At 45.9% G+C, this 14,211-nt stretch overlaps 1 long non-coding RNA gene across 1 annotated transcript; it reads left to right on the plus strand.

Annotated features, from left to right (window-relative positions):
* On the plus strand, positions 1-1,394 carry LOC148050809 (uncharacterized). Its single transcript, XR_015700410.1, has 3 exons — positions 1-195; positions 773-885; positions 1,293-1,394. It is a non-coding gene; the product is annotated as an uncharacterized LOC148050809 (long non-coding RNA).
* The last annotated feature ends 12,817 nt before the right edge of the window (positions 1,395-14,211 follow it).

The raw sequence follows: 14,211 nt of genomic DNA on the forward strand, positions 1-14,211 counted from the left end.
GCCATCACCCGGCCAAGAAAGTGGCACAGAAGCCCAAAGAACTGCCTGCTACTTTCCAGTGGCCAAGGCCTCCATCCAAGGAAACTTTCACTGGTGGGGCTTAGACGGTAACCAAAAGCAGCAGCTAGTCATTGACTATGAACTGGATGAAAATGCCCTGCTGGCCTGGCATCCCAGAGACAAGAAAGACCTCCTGTAAGTTATATTAATTGCAGTCTATCTAGAAATCCCTTACAATAGATTTTGTTTGACTGCAACAGGAACTTTCTCTAATATATTATTGAACACATTATGGCTGTGCACCTTTTTGGACTGCACAATAATTAGCCATTAGTGTATTTTGCTAAGATGCTCAACTCAAGTCTTTCATTTGCTTACTTCTTTCATTTATTTATACTTATTAAGTTTTAGTAGAATCTGGGAAAGTGAAGAATGTCCTCTGGAACTGCAGTTGAATAATTGATCAACAGTCAGAAATGTAGTAACTTTAAAAATCTTTATTGAGCAGATATTTAGCCTTCAGGTCACTGGGGTGAATCTGCAGTAGTTTGGGTTTTGTCTTCTTGTTAGTTAATCCAGCTTTATTCCAGTTTAACACGTTAGCTAGCTGCGATCAGTGCTTGGCTCTTCTTAAGCCAATCTTGACCAAATTAACACATTTTATAATATTTATATTCACATTATCTTGTGAATGACAAATAAGTGTTCAAGAAATGTAAGTTAAAATAATTATCTAACATGCTTTAAATGAACATCTTTCCCTCCTATTCAGAGAAAAGTAGCAAGTGCAGGATTTGGATCACTGTCCAGAAAAGTCTCCAGGAATATTTACAGTTACCCTTCTCGAAGCGAGCTGAGCCTCTGAACTTTATAACATTATTGCAGGTATGTATTGACAGCACTGCAGTGCAGAAATATGAGAAACTACTAAAAATCTCAACTAGGTCAAATAAGAATGTGTCAGGATTTTGTTCAAAACAATAGGCATAATGTTTTCATAATGCAAGAAAATACTCATTGTCCAGGAGAGAGATGAAATTCTGGTTTTAAAAAGGGGATTGTCTGGCTACAGAGGTTGGCTGGGCTCTGCCAGTGACTGTGCTGTACATGAGGGTAAACACCTGCCTTAGGTGGTATCTTCTGGATTCAGAGGTTACCACCTGCAGTCTCCTATCACATCCCCACTCTGGGAGCTGTCGAGTCTGCATCAGGATGTCTCTCCATTGTCTTTGATGATAAGTTAGTCAGGGAAGAAAGTGTTCCTCACTAAAGGCAGGATTCATCTCCCTCAGCTTTAACTTGTAGAAGCTGCCTGTGTCTGTCCATAACGAATGGAGAAGGAACGGCTTCTTCACCTGAAGATTCCTCTTCTAATCTAGATGGGATGACTTGCCACTGGAGAAGCACATACTTTGTGGTTCGTTTCAGAAGAAATCCTGGCAGCAAGGTCAGACTGGATGTTTCCTTTTTACAGAGTCAGTTCTGGTTAATACCACAATAAATTTCAGCACAGTAGGATCCCTGACGTTTCTTGGTGCTAGCATAACTCCAGTAACACTGCACAGGTTTTGCTTTGGTTAAGTATTTGTAGGGTTTTTTTGTGTACCGAAAGATAATACGGAATCCTTTAATGAACCCTGTTTTCCCTTTTTAGTCTCAGCCATTAGCAATAATCTGTGTGCTTAAACCTTCAACATTTATCCGTTTGAAATTCAAGTGCTTACAGTCACTAGTCATGGCCAGCCACAGTGGATACCTTTCAAATGCTAGCAAGTGATGCTTCAAGCTAACAAGGTTGGTTATTCACCTGGGGCTCAGCCCTGCACAGGAATCTCTCATTTGACTGTAAGAGTTTACAATGGTTTTAAAGACACTCATTATACAGATGAGATTAAAGAGGTTTAGCTCTTTTGGCAGTGGGATATGTTTTTTTCTGTAGCTCCTCCAGGGACTGTAAGGAATCAGAGGTTGTTTCTGAACACTTTTACATCCCTCCATGTGGTCAGGATGCTATCTGCTAGCTTTTAAAAATGTCAAGGACACAGAATGAACTGATGTCTCTGAAGCAGAGGCTAACAGTGAGTACTTGTCTTCTGCCACATCTCCTGAAATACCTAAATCAAACCATGCCCATGTCTACAAGATGGTAGTTCCCAAGCTGGAATGGCCCCTAGTTCGGCTTGGGGCATTCCCCTTTTGCTTCTAACTTCAACTCAAAAAATGGGTAGATGTCCGAATAACAAACTTGCCATCAGAAACGTTTTCTGTAAGTGCCAGGTCTCCAATAAATTGCCTGGCTTTTCTTTCCTTGGAGTAATTTTTGAGTAGAGATGAATAAGCTATTTTATTTGTCAGTTCTGATTTGAAAAGCAAAGTTCATTATGTTTCAAAAAACAAAGTTCATTATCTTTCAGAAGCTTTAGATATAGCAGAGCAGCTCCAGATGATATTGCATGAATGTCTTGATAGGACACTGGAAAAGGCTGACATCCTTGCCTACTTCATTTTGAACTCCCCATTCGATCTTACTTTCTCCTTGTTGATTCTCCCAGGCTAAGAAAAATGCATGAACACAATTCCCTTTCACTGATCTGAAAATATGTAGGAAGGCCCCTCCAGCACTTCCCTTTCTCTCTGAAGATGGTCTCAGCTTCTCCAGCCTCTCCTGATAATGAAGATTTTCACTGACTGTAACATCCTTGTTTCTGTCCTATGCTGCACGTTCTACATCCTTCTCCACGTACAATTCTGGTGCTGCAATGACTGTAGCTATGTACTGCTTTAGAAGGAGTTTGGCAATTAAAATAATGGTATCATTTCGGGAAGCTGATAATCAAATCTGCTGCAGGAGGTTTTTACCTCTTTTTCTTTCATGTTCTAAGAATTGCAGTGACAGCTTTGTCCTGCTTCTAATTTATTCCTTATTCCATTTCACTCTTTTGTTTCTGATGAAACAACCCCTCACAATCTGATATGAGTGAAAGGCAGCACAGTGTCAAAAGAAAGTCCCACGTTTGGCTGCCAAGCAAAAGACAAAATGTACCAGTAGGATGCTGTGCATCAGCAGTGATTCCAGGAGGCAGCCTTCTTCCAGATCTTGCCCCTGGTGTGTCACTGTTAGAGAGAACACAGCCAACATGTTTTAATGAAGAATATTGGCAGTCGGTTGAAAGAGACCACATTTATCCTTTCTGTAACACCATTTGGACGAACCTCATTTATGCGTGTTTAAGGGTTGTTGTTCACTACAAGAGCAGTGATGGGGCATTCTGAGACTGGGGTTCCATGTACATTTTTGCTGGTGGCTAACTGGATTCCCACCTGCCCTTCCAGCCTTGACCGCTTCAGCCTGCCCCTGCCTCCAGTTGTCCCTGTGCAACTCCAGAGAAAAACTGTTGGGTATTGCTGCTTTTTTTTTTCCCCCCATGTGGATCACTTCAAGCATTCAGTTTACAGTGAGCTTCACAGATAGTAGTACTGGCACACCTGGAGGGATGGTGGCAGGGAGCAGAGATACAGGAGTGAAAAAGAGTGACTGGAGGCAAGAAACTTCCCCAGCTGGTTTCACTGCCTAACTAAACATGTAGAAATGTACCTCGAATTAGCTTTAAATTACCTAGCAGCCTCGGTGAGTTACAGAGTGTAACAAAGTGCAGTTACCTGCATATTTTCTCGGTTTCACAAGTGGGCTCCGCAGCCCGCACTGTGTTGGTACCATGACTGCCTGTGGTGCCTGGAATAGCTGGTTCAAATATAGCCTGTTCGTGGTCTCAGTGAGCTCTGGTCTGTGCAGACATACAGCAACATATCATCCTGGACTATCCAAGTCCAATGCTAAACACTACGTTAGAGGTGCCTTTCTTTCACCGCCACAGTCCCTTTTACAGTTTTATCTGGGGCCTGTTGATTTTAATCTGCTTGTTTTCAAAACACACCTGCAGGGCAGGGAAGCAGCCCCATCGTTGTCCTGTAGAGTGAGATCTGAGAAGCACTCGGAGACTTGTCTATTTTGCAAGAATCGCTTGAGACTTTACTACTCCCACCTGTTTGAGGGCAGTCATCAGTGCTGCAGCAGAGCTGATGGGCTGTCTGGCTCTTCATCCTTCAGCACAACGCGGGGTATCTTCACTCAAACCACCGGTGAGGGTGGCCCAAGCTATTCTGACTTGCATGCAAAGTGGACAGGGAACAGAAGTATTTTCTGCCCTGCAGCCTGGGCTAGAGAGGTAACAGCCTCCAACCAGCAAGCGCTGGTGGCCACTGTGGGGTGAAGCACTGTCCTGAAACGCCAGATACAAGGAGGTTCGCTCTAGGAGTTTGTGGTGAAGCAGAATGTTAATGTTAATAGATGTCATCCTCAATCACTAAGCGTCCTCTCTCCCTCAAGAAAATTAGCCTTCCCTCTGAAATCCTTGTCAATGTTGTAATTATGAAAGTACAGGTATTTTAAATTCAGTTGAGTAAATGTGCGAGTAGCGGTGCTTTTGTACTTTAAAAGCTCTATCTGTATTTATATAATTGGGTTATAATCATAGATGAGGAACTGAAAAACTCACCCTGCAGTAATGGAAATGTCAGAGGTCCCCTCACCCCCACCTCTGCCAGAAGTTGCCTTGGATGAATTGTGCAGGCCATGGAGCACACTCTAAACAAGCTATGAGAAGTCTGCTTTTAAAATGTTGTGGGTTTTTTGTTGTTGTTTGTTTTTTTTTTTTTAATCAAGTTACTTTGCAGATCCAATTCAGAGTTTGCTGCGTGCGTTATATTGCCAGCCCTTGCTTTGGGCTAACTGGGATGTAGTGAGATGAGCAGCTGGAAAATTGGCAGCCTCTTAAATGAGGTTTGTACATGGCTGTAGCGATATAAAGCTTAATCTTTATCAAGTCCATTGAATTTGAGGGAAGAAGAAATGACACTTTTTGTTAACTGTGAGATAGAAGCCAATGTTTAAATTTTAGGAGATTCAGCTCTGAGATACACTGAAGTGATCTTTTTTCGGGAGCTGCTGTGCGCTTGTCCTTGACTGGGAGGACGAACTGAGCAAGCAGGGGTGGAGGCATCAGAACCATAGGCAGAGTGTGAGCGTGTGGGGTGGCCACGGGGAGGTCGGCAGCAGGGGCAGAGCTGCTCCGGCTGATCGAGATTCTCTTCAGTAACTGGGCAGGGCTGAAAGTACAGAGGCAAGATTACGTAGTGGGGATGGTTCCTCACAGGGGAGTTTGGGGTATCTCTGTTGCATTATTGATTCTTTCCCCCTTGTGTTGCTGTGCTATAGAAGGATTAACCTCATGAAGTTTCTTATGGCCTGGAGAAACTTCAAACTCCCTGAAGTACGGGCCAAAGAGTAGCCACACTCCGTTGTCTGTAGTTGCGTTCAGGTTAGAGTCCGCCTGCTGTGAATGTACCTTTTTAAAAGCTTTTTTACTTTGTTGCAATTTAACACCAATCCTTTCAATGTATTTATTGACAAGCATGTGCTGAGATGTACGGACCTTTCTGCCAGTATAGTCTTTACATCACAACTTGAAGCTATGTGAAGGAATGTGCAAGCTCTTTGGAGCAGTCCTTAATTTTATTCCTATTCAGAAGTGGAAAAATAGGCAGGGACAACAAAGAACAAATTTAATTTTCCTTCTTAAACCCCGCCAGTTTGAATAATCTTTTGCTGAGTTTCCTGATGTGGCTATTCGCATTCTTTCGTGAATTCAGAATGGCTGTTAGCAGCCTCCAAATAAAATATGGTTATATGGAGATTTACCTTGGCCCTGTTCTTCCTTGGCGACACGAGACGCAGAGCAGCCAACTGGTTCGGCTCATGCTACATGTCCTCTTCCAGCAACTGCTTCCTGTACAAGCTCACTGCTGTCCAAATTAATGGGATTGTTGCTTTAGCTCAAGATGTAGGAGATTTAGTTCTGGTGTTTGTGTCAGCGATCAATGAAGTCAGGAAACTGCCTTTACAGAGCATTCAAAAAGCCCTTTTATTCTGAAAGAATCAAATCCAGGCTTCTGTTAAATGCAGTAAAGGCTGCCATCATTAAAACATTGAGGCTGCAAGTTTGGCCACAAAAATGTTACAGTAATGCAGTTGGTATTCAGTCCTTTCTGTCAGCGTTGCCAAGTCTGGCTTTTATTTATTTATTTATTTATTAATTTTCACAAGTCTCATGTCTTTCACGCATTCCATAAAGCCTCAGTGTTTACGGGCATCTTACTCATCTGAGAGTCTCAGCTTCCAGTTTTTAAAGATCTGCTACCAGCCCTCGTGGATAGAGAGGAAGCTTGAACGTGTGATAAGGCTGATCCTCATAGGCAAAACCAGAAGGCTCATAAAACCTCACATTTAAAAAGTCAAATAATGATTTTTTAAGAGGATCTCGTGAACTTGGGCTCCCATTTATGTGTCTCAAGTGCCTGGCGTAGACTGTACTAATGATCGCCCGGGTCAGGCCACGATTTGAGTGCAGAGGTGCTGTTACATACAGAGCGCCAGAGCGCACTGCAGCTCTCTGATGGATTGGGGGAGGAATTCTCTTTCCATTTATTATATTCCTGTTTTAACTTCACAGCCTGAGCATTGCCTTGTGCACCCTGTTTACTGTGTGTTTCATAAAGGCCAGAGGACTCATCCTGTTGCTCTGAAACCGCTTAGCCCGTCTTTGGCTGGATTTACTGTGCAAGAAGAACAAACGGTTGCTTAGGAAAGCACTGCGTTTAACGAGGGAGCTGGGCTGGACTTTTTTCAAACAAACAAATAAAAGCCAGCAACTCTTAGTTTGGCACTGACTTTGCCATTTTGTTTGTTGCATCACCCCATTGTCTTCTCTATTCCTTTTTTTTCCAATTTATTTCTTTGTTATAGCATTTCACAACGCATGGCCTGGATACTGCAACTCCTGGAGGAACGCACAGCCTAATGGATACTGCATGATCACAAAATAGTTCACCTCGTGCAGAGCTGTAACAAAAATGATGCATCGTGGCTGTTTCCCAGTCTTCCCTGCTTTACTGACTTTTTTTTTTTTTTTTTTATTTGGAGAAATTCCTTCAGCTTCTCCTCACAGGGGCTACCCAGTGAGAGGAAGTGTAACCTTTCTCCACCCAGCAACAAAAATGCAATGGTTTTGGAGCACTTCCCGTGTTCGTGGTGTCTCTGTACACCACCGCACAGCAGTTAAAGTGGCCGGTATCTTCTTCCCCACGCTTCAGGCAGAGGAACCGTGGTACGGAGGTGTTTAACAGCCCAGAAAAGGCAGCATATAGAGAAACAAACCCTGCTGCCTCCGCCGCGGCCTGGGAGAGCCCTGCCTGCAGCTTTCCTTGTAGGAGAGGCCGTTTTGCCAGACTGCTGAGGCCGGAGTAACGACAGTATGTTTTCAATTGGAGTTTTTGTAGAAACACATCAATATACCGAGATATTAATTAACGGTTTATTTTAAAAAGTCAGGCTGGGTTTTTTTTAAACTCCTCATTTCTGCGGCCATTGCTGGTGTGCAGCGGAGGAGGGGGCAGCCGCGGCCTGCGGGGTCCCGCGGGCCCCGTTGCCCGCAAGGGACGCCCTCAGCCGGGGAAGGGGCCGAGGAAAGGCCCCTGTCGCCTTTTTGCACCCCTGGCTCGCACGTCCCACCGCCGCGCAGGGATGCCCCGGGGCGGGGGCCGGTCAGTCCCCCCGCGGCCTTGCCCGGGCCTCCCGGAGGCGAAGAGCAGGCGGGGGGAGCCGGAGGGCCGGGCAAAGCAGGCGCTGCCCCGCCGGCCGCCGCCGCGGCCCTGCTGTCCGGGCGGGCGCAGGCGCGCTGCCCCGCCGGCCGCTGCCCCCCGCCCCGTCGCAGGGCTGACGCGGCGGCGCCGGCGCAGCGAGCTCCGGCCCGGCGTGCGGCGAGGGGCGGAGCGGGGCCCTGGCGGCGGCCGGGATGAGCCGGGCGGCGCCGGCGGGCAGAGGTGAGGCGGGGGGCGGCGGCGGGCCCGGGTGGGCCGTTACGGCGGTTGGCGGCGGCGGCGGCCCCCGCCCGTCCGCCCGGCCTGTGCTCGGCCCCGCCAGTGCGGGGCAGCGCGGCCTGGCCAGCGGCCGCCGGGCCCCCGCTGCCGTGCGGGCCGGGGGAGCGGGGGGCAGTGCCCGCCCGGAGCTCCCTGCGGCAGCGCTCAGGCTTCTCTCGCCCGGGTTCGCCCCGTCCCCGGTGGCTGGAGAGCGGCGGGGCCCGGGAGCGCGGGTGCCCGGGCGCTGTCGCCGCGGGGCGCCGGTTGCCGCTGTGCTGCCGCCGGCCCTCCCTGCGCGCCTGCCTCCTCTCCCGCCCGCTCTGCGGGTGCCGGGGGCAGGCGCTGCCGCTTGGCTCCTGGCGTTGTCACGGGCGTTTGACTGGGCTAGCGGGAACGGGGAGTCCGGGGAGAGCCCTGGGGCGGCGCGGAGTGCTTCAGTGCCCGTCTCTCTGGGAGCACGGGCAGACTCTCCATAACTACAAGACTGGGAGAGCCGGGGCGTTGATGGAGCTGGGCAGCGGTAGAAAGGGATTTTTGGTTGTTGCAGGAGATTTTTTTTTTCCCATCACTGGGTTCTCGACCCCACTTCTCCGCCCCTGAGTTGTCTTTTGCTCGCAGAGCCCCCCAGCCTTTTTGCTGTGTAAGCAGAGAGCTCATCTGCTCCAGTGCTCTTTCCTCTCTCCCAGCCCTTCCAAACCGGGCTGCGCTGGTGAGGCAGGGACTGGGAGCTCGGCAGGGGCGGCTGTCGCAGGTGGGCCGCTGAACTGGGGGGCAGGAACAGCAGAGCCGTGTTCCTCAGCTGAGGACTGGGTTTAACCAGCACGCTCTCCCTACAGTCATCCCCAAACTAAACTTGTTCTAGCCCAGACTTCTAGCTCTGAAGAGAAGTGGATTGCCTTTGCTAATAGCCTCACCTTTACTTATCTGTGTGTGTGTCATTAACACAAGTAGAGAAGTCATCTTTCTTCAAAGCTGCAGGAATATGTGTTTAATACTTGCAAAAGTATACCATGTCTTAAGGAAAGCCTTTAGAAAACATCAGGGAGACCCTGGGTCCCAGACACGTGCAAGGACCTTGACGGCAATTTTAGTTTCTGTTCCCTTCACAGGGCTTGGACAGCAAAGTTGGGTAGACTTTGTTTCAGCTACTTCCATGCCTCTGCCTTGCAGAGGTATTCAGGAAGGAAAGGACAAAGCTTGAGTGATATTTCATTAAAATCCATCTAAGGCCTGAAGATTAAAAATTATTTATGTCCTTATGCCTTACTTGTACAAAAGTAACTTTGGGTTCTTTAATCTAGAATTTTTTCTCTTTCATTACTCTGATTTGTGACAGTATTTCTCTTAAATGCTATTTTATCTTATATACATATCTCTACTAACCTAGTTTAGCCTAAAGGAGGATGTTTCCTTAAGTAAATTATAATCGTCTTGCCAGAAATAAATTTAGCAGATGTGTAGCCAACCGGGTGAGACTCTGGGTTAGTTCCCAAAAGCAGTAGTTGAGAGAAGGGAAGAGACCAAAGTAACTGTACGAGTTTAAGCCTTGCAGCGTGATAACTGAGGTCATCAGCCCGGTGCCCTGCTGTGTTCCCATGAGTTGGTAACTTTGGACTTTGGCAGTTTATGTATGGTCGTGTGTTAATGCGTTATGTTTTGTCAAAGTGTGTTTCCCTAGAGCTTGTTTCACCTCTGGGACAAAACGTTTGGTTAAGGAACTGTGCTGAGCAGGTCAGAAAAGAAAGCAAAGAGGAGATAGTTCCTAGTGCTGTGAACCTGCATTACTTCTGCATGTGCTAATTGAATAATTTCAGACTTCCTGACCTTATCAGCTTAGTTCTGGCCACGCGCTGGTTTGGAGAGAGACACCCTTCCCCAGCTTCCTCTCTCTCTTTCTAATTTTGGATTCGAGTTGGGGGAGGGAGGGCATCTTCTTGCACAGATGTCCCAGCTCTCTAACCTCAGGCCTGCTTTCTCATTCCTGCCTATTTTCCGTCCCCGAGAGCCTGCCCCAGGTCTCCCCTGGGAAAGGCTGAACTCGCTGGGTGTTGCAAGAGCCTCTGCCTCCCGTGGGAGCAGGTGATGCGTGAATTACTCGCGCCCGCACAAGGCCACGCTCCCGAGGCTGTTTGCTTTATTTATGTTACTGATGCTCTTCAAAACAAGCTTCTACATTTTGAATAGCAATATTAAAATCTGAGCAGTCTGGGGGAAAAAAATGACGACCTAGGAGTTAGCAAGTGAGCTGTATTTTAATTACTCACCAGCTGCATGTGTCTCTTGATCTGCTGGCCACCCAGACGCAGCCCTAGGTAGCTTGTGGTGATCTAAGTAGGAGGTAGCCGCGCTGCTGCAGTGCTGTGGGTTTGCTCTGCGTGTGCGTGGACGAAAGGTTTCTGTGGTCTGGCGCTTCAGGTGTCAGCTAGGCACCCGTGGTTAGAGTCCCGTCAGCAGCACTGGCTGGGACTGCCTTTCCTGTTTCTGTGCTTTTTGCTTAAAACCTGGGCTCTCTAAACCTGCCAAAAATAAATACGACTGCCAAGGATTAATTAGTGGTTCAACTGTAATAGGCTTAATATTGGTGAAAGATGCGAACAGGTGGCATCTTTTCCAGTACTTAATTTCACTGAAGGTGACATAAGCTGCAACCATGTAAGCCAAGCCACAAATGGAGTGAGCTGCTAGTTGCTCTAACGAAAATATAGCATGTATCTGCGCTGAATTTGTTACTCAGTAGGGGATCAAGGGCCTCGCGTTCCTCCATTCCTCCTGTGTAGGAATTTTAGGCCAGCTTTATGTCAAGTTGATACAAAGTCATGCTTGCTTGTAACTTACTAGAGCTCTTGGGATAAGTCTCTATTCTGAAAACGGAGTGGCTCCCAAATATGTTTTTAAAAGCTTAGAGTACAAAGCAAATTTATAACCAGAATCTGCTATTAGTGCAGAGCTGTAACAGTTCGGGGTTGTCTTTGTCCAGTGCAAATGAGATTGTGCCTTTTAATATTTAATCATTTGCAGATGGTATGTCAAACACAGCTGAAGGGGTGAGGACTAATGACAGTAAATTTCTTTCACTTACAGTCTTTGGGAGGTGTACATCTTGGGCTTTTCTGGGTTTAAGATTTTGCTGGTGTAGTCTTGGCAGCATCCCTGTGCAGTGCAAGTATAGCTTATGCTAGCCAAATGACTCTCTTAACGGTGCAAGTTCCTCCACTTCAGAGGTTTTTCATCTGTGTCAGCGTATGGGGCGAAGATGCGACTGTCTCTTCAGGTTCTTAAACTTTGGGTGGCGCTTGCTTTATTTTTGGTCTTATGTTGCTCACTTCAGTTCCTTTTCTAGAAGTGTGCTTTTAAGCTGTCCTTTTGCCTTGCTGATTTATGTTGCCAAGTAAAACCAGTAATACTCTTGTAGCACAGATGGAAAATAAATTCTTCAAGCAGCACCTTTAATTAAATATTTGCGTATGGATTATCCTTTGTCACTCTAAGTAATACCGCTATTACAAAAGTGAACTGTTTCAGCTCCTAGGACTGGGATTAACTGCTCCTTGGAGGCCTTTGCTTTAAAGGGATCCAGATTCAAAATTGATTATGTTTGAAAAGGGAGAGGGGAGGGCAGGAAAGGTTTGCTTGGATTAAATGGCTTAGTCAGACTTTCTTCCCATTTTAAGGAGAAACTTTTTTGTACAGAAAAAAACTTTCAATGTGGAGAAATTGGTGTGTGCATCACAGTGAAATATGAAGTATTTTTTAATCCTGTAAGTTATAACGTGAAGCGTTTTTTAATGGTCTAAGTTAAAAACGAAGCAGAAGAACAGGTGGGTAGAATAGCTTTCCTAAGATCTTCCTTTGTTGTAGTTTAAGAAGCTGGATTTCATGACACTAATGAGTGAACGGGCTATTTCGATTGCTGTTGCAATTGATTGCGTTGAAACTGTGGCACCACTCTTGTCTCTCAATTCAAGTTTGCTTCAGGTTCTTTTTGTTGTCAGGACTGACTTTTGCTAGAATCTAGTTCCGTATTTTTCCTCGCTGTGATCATTAGCTTGGTCTGCTGTGGGTGAAACAATGGCAGCTGTAGGCATTTCAGCTCCTGCGTAATCCACGGCTGCTCAGAAAACCGTCAGTCACTCAGCCTTCTTCCACATCTGAGGCAGTGCCCGTGGAAGGGATGCTTCTTGTTGGACTTTGCTATGAGAGAGAGCGAGGAGAAAAGCAATGACTCCAAATCGTCCAGGAGTGTTCTTAAAAACCGGCAGGTACATTGCATGGTTACTGGGCACGTATTGCTGAGACTGAGAAGCAGTGAAACCATTACCTTCGTGTGCTGTGCTCTTCCTAGAGCACTCAAGGCTGGCCATGTTGGCAGAAGCTCCTCGTACACGTGGCTCTGTTGAGAACACTGTGACGTTGCCAGCTTTGTTTTACCTGCGTGGAAGTGCGGCTGGAATTAGCTCTCCTAGCAAGACTTTGGTTTGGCTTATGTTTACTGGGGCCACTCAAGGAATGTTTTGTAGGTGCTGTGCGCAATAGACAGCCGTGTAGAGTTTGTAGTGTAAAAGCAGGCATAAACTGGATCTCGTGTAGGGAAGGACGTAAGTGCTAGAAGAGCAAGTTTGAGAAAATTGGTGTGAGGAGATGTTATGTCCTGATTTTTATAACTAAGTTGCGTGATGACTCGTAGAGGGTTACAAAAGAGCTAGACTCTGTTGCAGTGCTTATACTGTTAAGCTGTACTGTCTTGCACATCTCTGTCAGTGGAGGTGGCTGGGTTCCTTTCTGGGTTGTAGGTAGTGAACTCTGGAGTGTTTTCTGTATGGTGGGAATACCTTACCTGAGTGCTAAATGGTATTCTTCATCCTTTCTGCATTTCTACTCCCCTCCCACTCCTCCACATGCCAAAAATTTTTAAAAAAAAAAAAAAAGCCACCAGCTGTTTACGGCTAAGATGAGTAGAGTAAAAAATGCAGATGAGCTTCTTAAGTCAGACTTTAAATACCTGTTTTTTGCAGGTGTCTAGCATTCGTATTTGCCTTTAAAGTACAATTGTTGATGTTTTATTTCCATTTATAGGCTTCTTTATTTTCAGCTAAGTGATGCCTATGTGTAATGCTTGGGACAGATGTGGCTAAGGGAAAATTTGTTGTAATAGTCTGTAAGTCAGAATCAGTTGGGTGGAGGAGGGGGACAAAGTCCACTGCTGAATCTGAGAAAAATACAAACTGTTGTAAAATACAGAATGTGATGTACTTAGTGAGCCTGGGACAATTTGCATGAAACATCCTATGTTGTGTTTGTGGCTGATGCCTTCCCCTTGTGTTTCTGGATTCTTCTGCCTTTGAATTAATATTTTTAGTTATGAAGTGAAAATGAACAGCTATTACTATGCAGGCTTTACACTCTTGTGTAGTCTCAGGTATATCCTTATTGCACACTTAGAGATGCAGGTTTTTAGTGGGGAGAGGGATTTTTAAGGTGATTAACTGGTATCCTGCATTGATATTGCCTTGTTAATGCAAAGATAAACACTGATTATAGAAGTTGCTGGTGGTGGTGTCATATGGAGTGAGCTGTTACTGTAAATATAGAGGAACCACTTCACTGAGTAAGCAGTGTCATTCTTTATCCTGTCAGAGAATCAAAATTTCTGTGACACTACATGCATTGCTGTTCCTTTAAGGGAAAAATTTGTGTGAGCGCGTGAAGCGTCTTCGGAGTGCCTGCTAACATTTATTGCACAAGAATAAGCGTTCGGTTTGTACAGTGCTGATGGAATCGGGTACCTGCACACACTTGTTGGCTAACTTGGACTTCAAAGTTTTGTTTTTCAAAAGCCTTTTGAGGCAAGGTAGTTAACCGTGCTTGCTTTACAACGTGAGTATTGAGAGAGATTTAACCTCAGGCTAGAGAGGCAGAAATTACATATAGGGAACGTGGGCTGGATGGGGATTACCTGTTTATTGCTTTACCTCAAGGGAAGGTAAATGAGAAGACCCTGTTTATGCACTGAGCCATTGCAACTGTTGCTTCTTTTTCATTTTGGTGCAAGTGAGAATGTCCTAGGGAATGTGGGATTGTGTTCGGAGGAGGGGTGGAATTTTAGATAGGCATGTTGCCTGAGGAATGTGTCTTGGTGTTTTGCTATTATGTTACAGTCCAGATAACTCTGAATTAATTTCCCTTATTCTTTCAGCTGTTTTTCAAGATCATAATGCAGCAGAAAAATGAAAAACCATA

This window comes from Nipponia nippon, unplaced genomic scaffold (assembly GCF_047370975.1).
Source record: "Nipponia nippon isolate SJK-2023a ecotype South Korea unplaced genomic scaffold, ASM4737097v1 scaffold_7, whole genome shotgun sequence".
Classification (NCBI taxonomy): Eukaryota; Metazoa; Chordata; class Aves; order Pelecaniformes; family Threskiornithidae; genus Nipponia; species Nipponia nippon.